General features: G+C 39.9%; 1 protein-coding gene across 2 annotated transcripts in view; it reads left to right on the forward strand.

Moving 5' to 3' along the window:
- The window catches only part of nol4lb (nucleolar protein 4-like b), a 115,511-nt gene that overhangs the window by 48,648 nt on the left and 53,139 nt on the right, over positions 1-13,724 (forward strand). The window lies entirely within an intron of this gene.

Below are 13,724 nucleotides of genomic sequence, written 5' to 3' on the forward strand. Positions count from 1 at the left end.
GGAATCAGAGGCCGATGGTCTGACGAGAGCAGGCTCCGCCGGAGGAGAGCATTGGGGTGCTGCAGTGAGCCAAGTTAAGAAGTGGCGATTTGAGGAGTGGGATTTTTCCCAGTGTCGACTGCTAATCTTTGCAAAGTGGAGGATAATGTGGTTGAAATGTAGAGGTCGCATTTCATACGATGGTTTATTTTTCAGGTGGATAAGAATTGTCATTATTATTCATTTTCCATTGCCCGACTTTGTTGCAGTTTGACATTATGCACATGTTCAAAAACAATTTATTCACACTTTTGTGGTTCAATATTTCATTATATATACTTCCTACTCTGTAATATCATTGTAAATATTTCCTGAATCAATATATGCTGAGGAATTAAAAATAGAAGAACATGTATTGTTTCCTATGCTCATTGATTCCATTTTGAATACTTTCCCCCCCCCCCACATCTCCTCTATCTTTTTACAATCAAGAATATTGTACTAATTGTATCATAGGAAAGGCCACTGAGAAAGAAACAGTACAGTACAGACTCCTGTGAGCCCTGTCCAGTTTTGTCTGGAATCAATGATTTCTGCATCTTAGAAACATGCTTCAGGGTTTTCTGATGAAGGATTGATTTGTGGCTGTCAGCTCATCAAGACACAGTCACCAGTGAGTGAGAATTACATACGAGTTTTCCATAGATAGAAGCTCTTTAAGCTCAGAAAGACAGGAGCTATTTGTCATTTATACACTATAGGAACAGTCAATGGTCTATCCAGTTCTTTGGTGAATACTGCCGTGGATAATATGCGTAATTTATACAGTATGACAGGTATAGTATGTGCTATGTAGTATGTACTTTGTATACATTTACGTGAAAATGCAGCTTTGTAATGTGTTTCATCCCCATTATTGTACAGACTGCTTGCCTTAAATCACAGCTTGTCTTTTTTCAATTTTAAATTGTTTTCTATTAGCGAATCTGTTGTTTCTGTTGGCATTGTTGTACGTTTGGAGGCCCTTATCATACATAGGAATAGGAATGATTCCAAAAAGAAACAGACTGCATTTTAATTACTTTTCCACTGAGGCTGGTGCCTGGTAAGAAGATGGCTTACCATTGAAGGGATCTTCGAGTGGCCCAAGCCATGGAGGCGTACGTTCAGAGCACAGGTTGAGTCCTGCTGTCCTGTTTGCCACAGAGACCAGGGTTTCCAAGTTGTGTTGTAACCAAAGGGTCTCGTGGTCTTGAATCAGCTGTGGTCAGTCTCCAGCCTGCTGCAGGGCAACTGTAAGTTTCCTGTGATGTCAGTGAAAGCCTCGCCACTTGTCCAGTCGATACAATCTCTCGAGAAGGCACTGTGGACTGTGTAAGAAGGCTCTTCAGTGCATCACTGAGGCTTGGTCAAGAGTATTATCCAGGACTTGAATTGGTTTATAATGGCCAACATTGAATTGGGATGGTATAAAAAGAAAGATCTGTCAATTACAAAACTGTAAAACGACAAAAATAGTGTTAGAAGTGATTATTTAATTCTTAAGAATTTACAAGGAATTATTTTATAATGATATATCTATACTAAATATAGTGCTTTAAGGTGGTTTTGATTGCTTTCCGAATTTTCTTTAGCTGTAGAAAGAATTCTGTGTGAACTCTTAACACAATGCCCTGCCAACCCAATAACCTGTTCTGAGTCCTCTGGTGCATTCAGGTAGAAAAATTCACACGAGGTTATTGTCGGCTTTAATAATTCATGCAAAGTAGGTAAGGTGGGTATGTATTTCAGTTCTCTTAGGTCTTGATTTATGCAACATTCCTTAGTCGCCTGCTAATGTTTCTTTTCCTTAGAATTCCTGCTTTAAAGAAATGGTAGCAAATCAATGTTACCGATAAATCACACAACCCCCACTTTAATTTTCTTACCAATCTCTTGTAGAAAATTAACTTCTGACATTTTTCAGAGACTGATCCTATTTGTTTCACTTGTTGTTGCAGAGGGAATGTGTTGTGTATTTTCTGTTGACCAGGAGAGAGGGGAAAAAAAAGCTGAGTCATGTGAAGGTTTTAGCTACACTTACAGTCCTGAGCAAGCAAAATCTCTTCTTTACTGATGTGCGCTCCAGGATGTACAGTCAGGTTGTAGCATCTACAAGGGCTGGACTCTAGGAATTTGATTCTCCAAACATCCAAAAAAGTACCAGAACATCTGCTGGTCTTGCCTGTCCATTTTATGTGAGAAACATCCATAGACACTGTTCACAAACCAAAAACATGCTTTGTAGAGAATGAATTTTATGCCCTAGATATGGACCTTGAAACAACGTCTGAGAATTACTAGGGATCTAAAAGCTGAAAACCCTCCATGGGGATGAAATATATACTTTATCTTTACAAAAATTAAAGTTAAGAGATGCTTAAGTCAGGGCCTATGCTAGAGTAAAGGTCTGATCTTCTTCCTTTTCTGTGTTTATTTAGTGTAGCCAGATAGCTCGGTATTCAGTGATGTAATTAATAGGCCCAGTGGGCATGTACAATATGGATTTTTTTCATATTTCTGATATCTAAATCTGCTGCCTGTACGAATCATAGAATAACCATGCTGAATGCTGTTAACTGAGTACACAATGCCATTAAGAAGCAGGCCTGTTCTGAATAATTTACACCCTAAAGAGTGGCTGATTCGGGGCTTGAATGCTTGTTGGGATACGCTCATGAGATCATTTAGACATCTCATCCTCTTGTTTCTCTCTATCTTATGTTTTTTTTATTCACAGTCAGAAAATGAGAATATTTTTTAAATACAGTCTTTAACTTTTGAAGACTTAGAGCAAAAAATATAAAGCAACAAGAAAAGCACTGAAACAATGTTCAGGAACATTTCTTTTTTTAAAATAAGCCTTTCGATTACATTTTAGCATTGGTTATACAGTATGACCACAGTAGAGAAGCGTGATCATAATCCATATTCAAATCAGAAAAGGCCTTCTTTTCCAGATGATTTTAGACTTTCCCCTCACTATTACTGTAGAATTAACCAAAAATGAACTATTTTACCCCTCAGAGGTGAAGCTTTGTTTTGATATGACCAAAACATGTGTTGTTTTTTACCTAACATGAAAGTTAGGAAAACACCAGACTGGTGTAATGGTTCAGTAGAATATCTATTTGAAATTAAGTACATTGTAATTGTATGTAGTAAGTCTAAATACACTCACTGATCAAAGTGTGAGAGCCCTCAGATGAATGAAACTCTCAGAGTGGCACTGGTAGCAAGAAATGGACTTTCACCCCCTTTCCTGGCCAGAGCAATCCCCAGATCTCCATGCTGTTGAAAATTTATGGAACTCATGGTATGTGTCTATCACTCCCACACACCGTTACCTCCATCACAATCTCAACCAAAGCCGATCTTGCAGGAAATATGGAATGGATTTATCCTATGGAATATGTTCCATCCTGTTTTTGCTGTTGTTGTATTGATCATCATTTTTTTTGGCCAGTGATCACAATCGTATGTATTGCATACATGTGAGTTAGTTTTTCTCTGTTTTCAGAACTGACATGCTTTGCAGTTAATAATCCGCGCTGTGCTTGTGTCAGAACTGTGTTAATCCTCCAAGGGACAGGGGGTGTATATTTAGATTGTGCTTCAGCTAACAAATGGCTTTCTTATCAATACTTCACTTCACTGAAAAGAAATAATCTGCTCTATTGGGCACTTTTCAAAGCTTTCTTCGATTAAAAAAAAATAGCTGTCACCCTAGGGCATCTTTAATTCTGCATGGGTGTAAATTAGTTTAAGTTAAATTTGTGTTAGTGTTCCCATAAATAACTATTTCCAATCTGGTATTGCAGTAATTACCTGGTTAGTGTATTCTAGTCTTTTCTTCTACACCTTAAAACACAGGGCTATGACAACTTTTCTTTTTTTTATTTTCTTGTACACTCTGATCTCTCTCTTCTGGGTTTAGAGTTACATGTCTGTGCCAAAAAATAAAGGGAAATCCACTTGGCTGTAATTTTCTATTAAAATTAGCAATGTCCCGAGAGATATGTTCATGTTAGCTTTCAGATTTTGTGAAACATTTTATGCATGTACTTTTGCACAACCTTTCAGTCCAAAACATTGGTTTAAAATGCACTACTGCTGCAGCACTATTGCCTAACTGTTTTGTAAACTGTGGTACTAGATGTTTGAATTTTGGTACAACATTAGCAATAAAAATAAAAGCTCCACTGCACAAATTATTCTGTGAGTTACAGCGTCAGTCTCCCAGCCTTTGTCAGTGCAGTAGCCACATTAATAAAGTGGCTTGCAAAGCAGAGAGTACTTTTATTCTGGTGCTGCACCTGTTACTATCTAACCTGAGCAGGTGTGTAGATGTTTCTGCTTATTTTGTGGTACAGCCTTCAAAGTGGTCAGATTTCCCACCTGGAGGTTTGCATTTCACATGTACTGGTTCAGGAAAAGGACACAGGAAAAGTATTCCTCAAAAATACATTGCAGCCTTTCAGGAGTTCAGAAGGTTTATTCAGTATATGAACATAACGTGTGTGCTTTTGAACATACTGTTCCTCTTCAGTTTCCATAGCAACTAGTAAACATACTTGCATTCCAGGTACTACAGAATATAAGATTTAATATGTAAACTCTGCTTGTATCCATGGTGCATTTGTGGTCTTCCATTAGATGAGGGCTAGATACAGGGTGCTGGGTTCACTGGAGCAGCAGGAAGGCATTTAGAAATTCCATCCTTTCATTAAAGTCATTAGGAACACTCTTTCGCTGTCAATTAGACTGTTCTGTGTGCAGTTTGTACATTGCCAGACAGATGCAATTCAAGTGGCCAAAGAAATAGTCAGCAAAACAACATTTCTGCTCAGTTCCAATTCCTTAAAACCTCAAGGCAGGGAAGCAGACAGATCAGAACTGATCAAATAGATAGATTTATTCATCTGTACATCATCAGCATGATCAAATCACTTTAGGTTTGCCCTTATCCCGCTCAGGGTCACCGTGGCCTAGAGCCTATCCCATGAAGCCCTGGGCACAAGGTGGGATACACCCTGACAGGACACCAGTCCATCGCAGGGCACACATATACTGTATACACACTCACTCCAGAACCAGCCCACACAAGGCGGTTAACCTACCAGCACACAGGGTGAACATACTGTATAAAGTCCATGCAGATAGCACCCCAGGAATTGGACCTTAGGCCCCAACGCTGAGAGGCGGCAGCAATACTAACTATGCCACAGTGTCACCCTTTCACCTCAACATGGAAAAACACTGACCATAAACTGGAACATGTTTGACCTTGTTTCGTTTCCTGGTTTATTTTGTATTAAAGAGCAGGTCTAAAATATCACACATTCGATATAAAACATAATTGAGAAGAAAATGTGTTCCATTAAAACCTTACAAATGCAGATATTCTTTTAAAAAAATAAACAGCCATTTTGACTATCCTGTTTTTCTGCTGCAGTGGCAGAGTTACCAACGAACCCCTTTTTAAACAAGCTGCCATGCCTGTGTTTGAGATAACGTAAGGTGTGTTTTGTTGCTGAATGCATGTAATTCAGACACTGGAGTTTCAAGGATTTTGAACTGCATAGTGCAGATCAATAAAAATCTTCAGCTACAATAAATCTGTTAAAATATTGGTTCTTGAGGCCTTGATAAGATAACAGTGCTTAGTAAACTAGGTATTCTGATTGATCTAATCACACTTTTTTAATAAGCACAGGAATTGTTTATCTAGCTTATGATCTTCACAACCCAACTATATTCGGAGAATCCAGAATATTTTTTCCCTTATTTAAGCAACAATCACAATGCATGTTATAAGATTGTGTTTGCGATATCCTGTGCTTATCTCTTTTTATAAAATATTGATAAAGTCTGCACATTGCCTGCAGTCCTTTTAAAAAACAGTACATTTAATGCAATTGTTCCATGTTTGTAAGAGCTTCGTAGAAGAGTAGAGAAGTGGAAGATCTTGTAGAGACTCAAAAGTTTGTGCTATTTTGTGGTGCATGCGGTCTAAGGAACAATGAATGTTTAGATGCTGTTTTGAAAGGTGTAACCTAAAAAAGAAACACTCCAAGTTAATTATAATTTATAGACTCTTCTCAATTTCATCACACTGCTACAAGCAGCCCATTGATTTATCTTTCCAGGATCAAAATTGTGCATGAGGACGGCTCGCACAAATCACATACAGCATCTTTTTTTCTCCTTTGGTTGTCTTGCAAAACACCTGCTGCCAGCCTGTTTCTCTGACAGAAGCTGAATCCTTCGTTTGATTACTGGATTTAGAAGACCAAAAGTAGACACTGTGGATAAGGTCATGTAAGTGCATTAGTTTAAGGACAGAGCTTATCTCTAGGCTGCAAACCATTCTCACTATGGTACATGTATGCTAGTGCTGACATTGTAGAGCCACATCCACTACTGTAATCTGAGGAAAGACACTCAAATGTTCTTTTGTTAAAGGGATAACTTTGAAAACTTTGTTTTGTTATTGTTTTGTTGCATGGATTTATGAATGACGTAATTCGTAATTGGGTGAATTCAGTAGTGTCCTTTTATTTTCATTGTCATTGTTCATTGTTGTCAAAGAATGAACATGTTAAAATGACTGAAACCCCTGAAGCTCTTGCTCCTCCAGATCACATTCCTGTCCAGAAAAACTTTTCTCGCCACTCAAACACACGCCTTACCCCTGAAGCCCGAGTGAAAAGCAGTCCCAGCAAGATTAATTTAAAAAGACACTGCAATACGATTCATGTAAAGGATTATGCAGAGTCATTACATTTTATGGTCTGTCAATGTTGAAAATAATATTTCAGAGCTCGCAGACACTTGTAGCTTTTACTTTGAAATCACATAAAATCTGGTTGATAACCTGACGACACACAGAGCTGCCGATGAAAACGGAGAGCTGCCGAACTGGGAAGGTTGAGGCGTTTCAGACAGACAAGAGGGAAACGTGACCCGCTTGTCCCCGGAGAGCACTGACTATTCCAGATAGTATCACCTGTTCAGGGTGTTTTAGTTTTGCCTCTTTTGCGTTCAGCTTGGAATTGTGTGTGTTCACTTTACAAATTTCTGTTTTGGTATTTGTGTTAGGTCTAAATTTGAATTAAAAAAAGGACTTTACATTTCTGACCTTTTACATTCCCCTTTATTTTTTATTCAGTCTGTTACATATCTTTTATGGTATGACCGCCAATAGTGCAGGACATGATCCAGATGTGATTTTAGCAGGTGCTGCTTACCGTTGACAGTGGCACGAATGACTGAGAGCTCTGTGTTTGTGCCTTTTCCTTCCTTAATTCCTAATTCCTGGTGTGCAGCTTCCCAGCCTTGCTCCATGATTCATTTCTTGGAACCCAATGATATCTTTATAAGCTTCGCTTACCTGATGAGTTTTGTTACTAAGGCAGACAGAGATAAAAAGGCTCGTGAATTTGCTACAGATTGTCTTGATCAGTTCATCCTAAATTTCATTTGGCTTTAAATTTCTTAATACAAAAAAAAAGAAGTATTTTATTTTACAGCCAAAGAAGCCCATTATGAAACTCCAGCCATGCTTTCTCATTTAGCAGAGGCAACAATTTATCAAGAGAGGATAACAGTATCATCTGCATATAGATGAGGAGAATACATTAGGGAGATCATTAATAAACAATAAAAAATAATAAAGGCTACCAGGATTGAGCCTTAGGGGCTCAGTGTATAGCGATAGAAAGATAGAATTGATACCTTGTATTTTTCCAAATTGGGATTATTTGTGAGATTTAGAATTTTAACCAGCTAAGTGAAACATTATTGAATTCTAATTAAAAAGGAATATAACACCAGATTAAATAATGTTCCTTGGGATCAAACATTTTCAAGTGATTAATGTGGTTAGATGTTTTGTGAGTGTATTGCATATACAGTGCCTTGCGAAAGTATTCGGCCCCCTTGAACTTTTCAACCTTTTGCCACATTTCAGGCTTCAAACATAAAGATATAAATTTTTTATTTTATGTGAAGAATCACCAACAAGTGGGACACAATTGTGAAGTGGAACGAAATCTATTGGATTTTTGAAACTTTTTTAACTAATAAAAAAATGAAAAGTGGGGCGTGCAAAATTATTCGGCCCCTTTACTTTCAGTGCAGCAAACTCACTCCAGAAGTTCAGCGAGGATCTCTGAATGATCCAATGTTGTCCTAAATGACTGATGGTGATAAATAGAATCCACCTGTGTGTAATCAAGTCTCTGTATAAATGCACCTGCTCTGTGATAGTCTCAAGGTTCTGTTGAAAGCGCAGAGAGCATCATGAAGACCAAGGAACACACCAGGCAGGTCCGTAATACTGTTGTGGAGAAGTTTAAAGCCGGATTTGGATACAAAAAGATTTCCCAAGCTTCAAACATCCCAAGGAGCACTGTGCAAGCGATCATCTTGAAATGGAAGGAGTATCAGACCACTGCAAATCTACCAAGACCTGGCCGTCCCTCTAAACTTTCAGCTCAGACAAGGAGAAGACTGATCAGAGATGCAGCCAAGAGGCCCATGATCACTCTGGATGAACTGCAGAGAACTACAGCTGAGGTGGGAGAGTCTGTCCATAGGACAACAATCAGTCTTACACTGCACAAATCTGGCCTTTATGGAAGAGTGGCAAGAAGAAAGCCATTTCTCAAAGATATCCATAAAAAGTCTCGTCTAAAGTTTGCCACAAGCCACCTGGGAGACACCCCAAACATGTGGAAGAAGGTGCTCTGGTCAGATGAAACCAAAATCGAACTTTTTGGCCACAATGCAAAACGATATGTTTGGCGTAAAAGCAACACAGCTCATCACCCTCAACACACCATCCCCACTGTCAAACATGGTGGTGGCAGCATCATGGTTTGGGCCTGCTTTTCTTCAGCAGGGACAGGGAAGATGGTTAAAATTGAGGGGAAGATGGATGCAGCCAAATACAGGACCATTCTGGATGAAAACCTGTTGGAGTCTGCAAAAGACCTGAAACTGGGACGGAGATTTATCTTCCAACAAGACAATGATCCCAAACATACAGCAAAATCTACAAAGGAATGGTTCACAAATAAACGTATCCAGGTGTTTGAATGGCCAAGTCAAAGTCCAGAGCTGAGCTGAAAGAGCTGAAAACTGCTGTTCACAAACGCTCTCCATCCAACCTCACTGAGCTCGAGCTGTTTTGCAAGGAAGAATGGGCAAGAATTTCAGTCTCTCGATGTGCAAAACTGATAGAGACATACCCCAAGCGACTTGCAGCTGTAATCGCAGCAAAAGGTGGCTCTACAAAGTATTAACGCAAGGGGGCCGAATAATTTTGCACGCCCCACTTTTCATTTTTTTATTAGTTAAAAAAGTTTCAAAAATCCAATAGATTTCGTTCCACTTCACAATTGTGTCCCACTTGTTGGTGATTCTTCACATAAAATAAAAAAATTATATCTTTATGTTTGAAGCCTGAAATGTGGCAAAAGGTTGAAAAGTTCAAGGGGGCCGAATACTTTCGCAAGGCACTGTATATTTATTTTTCCCTTAATAATTGTCTGTTTCTGACAGTGTGGTGATTCTTTAAATAAAGAAACATGACAGCTCATTTATGATAGTTGTCACTTTAACATTGCCCATTAGGTTGCCTAAAGGAGAAGGGTCTGTGAATTCCCCCTGATCATGTCCTAATGTCGCTATGAATGAATTATACCAGTAACTGGGGTTAAAGGGCTGTGTTGTATAGAGATTCAAACACAGAATTAAAAAGCTGCCTCTCTATTGTTGTATGTCAGAAATGTATGTTTTGCTCTTGAAACGTTTTCTTCATTTTTGTAGTGTTTATGGCGTTCACACTGTGACAATAGAGGGTAGATAAAAATGTTAGGATTTGGTCTGTCTTTCTGAAGTCCACAGCTGACCCGGGCCAGTGCTGTCATGGTGTAAACTGTGCTGCAGATCTGTTTATGAGGGACAGACCCTGAATGCATTGTGCCTCTGAGTCTTGCTGATGGTCCTACTGATCACCTCTTTGAGCGCTGCTGGTCAGTTTCTCTTCTCTCCACATTCCTGTTGCTAAGTACGTCTGCCTTTTCTGTTTAGGGTTCTGCAACATAGTTGATGTTTAGACACACCTGGACTTCCATTCCAATATGCCAGTCCCCTCTCCACCTTCAGCAGGTGGCATTGAGACAATCTGACCACAAATAAAAAGGGAGAGCTCTTGTCTCGAGCCTGGAAAGGACACGGACAAGAAAGAAATGCATTTGTTTGTGGGTATTAGATCATATGCCAAGTGGGTAGAGGTTGACACGTCCAGGTTCTTGCAGATTGCTGTGTGGAAACCAGCCTTACTAGAGCTGCTGGCCAGACCCTCTGAGGGAGAAGATCAGCAGATTGAGCTTTGGACTGTGTTCTGCAGAGTCCTGGGCAGCTGCAAGGCCTGAATGCAATAAACTCCGTCAGTCTGATTTGGAACAGCCATTTTCCGGGATCAATTGACCAGAACCATAGTAACAGGGTTCATTGTGTTATGGTGGTGCCAGCTGTCTGTGCTCCAGCTATGCTTTATGTACCTAATGGCTATTGTTCCAGACCTTGCAGGAAAAGGAGAGTTACTCAAGGGCAACAGTACTCATTAACATGGCATATTACTACTCAGCTAGGCAGCTTTAGTTATGAAACCTGAACCGGTGCACCTGTGCCCTGGCTGCAGTACATCTCTGAGGCAGGTGCTTTATGATCCTTTTGTATGTTTCACTGGTAGGTTTGTGTGCACTTATCTGTAGGTAAAAACTCATTGTGATTGCTGTTGTTCCTATTCGAGCAAATCTCACATTCTCAAATCCAGCTCCAGTCTCCCTCAGCGCCTGTGATATCAAGGTCTCTGTGAATCTCAGTCCATATTGGCTGTATACAAAGCTTATTTTGATTCCACTCTAGTCAAATTTCATTTCACTCTCAAGTATTTTATGCATAATAATGTTGGTGCAGCTTAAGTGCATTTTTCTACTGGTTCGACTCCCAGATATGCAATGGGGCTTCTTCCAGTCACTTTTCAAGGCTTTGTTCCAGCATACCGGGAGCTGTCTCTCAGAATGCACCAGGCCACATTAATAATGCAGTGGCCAATTTGCAAGTTAAACATGTTAACCAAGTCGATGGCATGCTGGGCTGCCAGCACTGGGCCTCGGGTGACTGACAGCTCGTGAGCCTGATGGACTGTGAGCTGCTGCCATGCCGGCCCCCCTGTGCCATTACCCGACATCCTATTGGTAAGACGCCACTTAGCAAGGTATGGGGCTGGAGGTTTCTCACTGTCTAGCATGTGGTCCCTAAGTAGCTTTTAATTCCACTGAAGTCATAAATCAGCTGCACCTGATTAAATTATTACTGCATATATGTGGCTTTTATTTTGTTTGGCCAGCAACACAGCTCAGGCAGGGGGCCCCACAATGCTGTCTTTCTCTCCCTCTTGGTTTAGTCTGATGCTCCAAGTCTTTGAGCATGTATTAATGGGCAATGGGGTGGCTAGGGTATTTAATGGGATACCTGTCATGTTATAGGTGATGGCTCTGTTGTTTAGTTTTAGCTAGGTTGTGTTTCCACTGTATATTATATTTGTGTCTTTGCTGCTGGTTTCAGTATATGATTGGGAGCACTGGGATGCTGGAATACCAATGCCGACTTCAAGTCTAAAACTCGGAATGAATTGCATGTGCTTATGCAATACTTTAGTTGAAATCTACACTTAATCCAGGGGGTGCTGAAGAACTGCTGTCTTTTTCCAGGGGGTGCTGGGTTTCCCTAAAGCCCAGAGCACGTACAGAGACGACGCCAAGATCCGAAATTGTCTGTGCTCCCGATTGACATTTCCTTCAACCGTAACACTTAGGCCCAAACATGGATCTAGAAGGGTTATTCATTTCTTTTAGTTTTAAGGCTGAATGTACCTTTTTGTGGAATGGAATCACGTGAAAGTTGAGACTCTTTAACTCTGTCTCTGTGCTAAGCCATTACTAAAACCAGTGGTTGATCACTTGTTTTTGTTAAACCTGTAGAAGTTGTTCTATGTTAGAAACTTTACTGAAGTTTATTGGAAGTCTATAAGGTGGCATTTGAATCACTAAAATAAAACAAATTCAAACATCTGATGCATGTCATATTAATATAGTAGAACACATATGCATTTTAGAAAATAGTGAGCATTCTTGCTACGTGGATGTTTGCCTGTAATGCCTTGTGGCGTGTAGGGGCAGAAACATCTTGTTGCTGTTACCGTAACATTAGTGTTTTACAGGACAGGGTTGTTAGCCTTGTGCCCAACCTCCAACATGGAGGACCTGGCGCCCAACATAGGACACGAACCCACTACCCTGAGAGTATGAGTCTCATGCTCTACCAGCAGAGCTAGCTGGGGTGCTATTCTTGCTACAGTCCATGCTAAAAAAAACAGTAAAACTTTGCTTATTCCTGTAATCACCTCCAAAGAAGCAAGAAAATGTCTTACTTATAGGATCTGAGGCAGCAGAAGAGTTAAAATAAAGGCAGGCATATAAATGGAAACATCAAAATCATGCACAGATTATTTGAAAGTCTTTGCAGGAAAATGGTGTCTGTTGCCGAAGTCAGGAATGTTTTATAGCAATTCCTTCACCAAAGTCCACAGGATGGCAATGATTACCTGTTGCTAGATCAAATGGATGTGTTGGGTTTTTGGTAAAAAAAATACACATTGCACATAGTACGTTAAAGTGTCTGAATCCTTTTTCTTTCAGTGTTCCTTATAATGTTGATCCCAGATACAGACAGCTATAGCAAAGCCTGGGTTTTCCAATAAACTCACTGTCTTCATCAGAGGTTTAAGTCGAAGGGACAAATACTATTAATTGAATAAAACTGCAAGAAAACAAAAGGTGAAAAAATATGACTCATATTTTATTAAAAACAGGAAAATATGAATATACACACACACATACATATATACACACAGGATGTCATGTAGTTCGTTACCAGCATGCTTATTTATTTTGTGTTCTGTCCCTTTTCTGGTATTTTTTATGCTTCTCTGGTTTTATCACTTTATTTACCTAAAGAAATTGCCCAGGGGGAAAGAAGTGATTATTCTGTCGTACTCAGACAGATGTTTGGAAATTGCCACGAAGGGTACAGCCGAGTGAAGGCGTCTCCTTGCTGGGGGCAGCTGGCACGTGGAGGGGTCCCTCCGAGCGAAAAAGCGCTGAGCTAAAGAAACGTTCTGATAAAGGAAGCGCAGAATAACAACCAGGCCAGGGACAGTATTAGAGAAGGAGAAAAACACTGCCTGTATTTCCCTGATTCCTCCATGGTTTCATTAAAAGCCGGAATAGAATTTTGCTCCAGATTTCCTGGGGATTGTTACTCAGAGGTTGAGAGATGAGTTTTTCAGTCCAATTTTTGCCCTGGCTGTGCTGACCAGCTGCTGTAAAAGAGTTTAAGCTGTGGGATATTGCTTGGTGGATGTAACAGCTTAGGAGGAGACCACAGGGAGGCCTTTCCCTGCTAAGTGAATCTCTGCTTGGGTTTAGATCATACAGTATATCCCTTCATATGCTGTAGCTGCTGTATAAAGCATTTGATATTACCTTATAGCAGTGGTTCTTTTCTGGCTTGGGCAACTCCTTTCAAAAACATGTTTTTTTACATAAAATATTAAAAATTGAATTTTATTT

Source organism: Lepisosteus platostomus, chromosome 15, assembly GCF_059453375.1.
Source record: "Lepisosteus platostomus isolate fLepPlt1 chromosome 15, fLepPlt1.hap1, whole genome shotgun sequence".
Taxonomy (NCBI): Eukaryota; Metazoa; Chordata; class Actinopteri; order Semionotiformes; family Lepisosteidae; genus Lepisosteus; species Lepisosteus platostomus.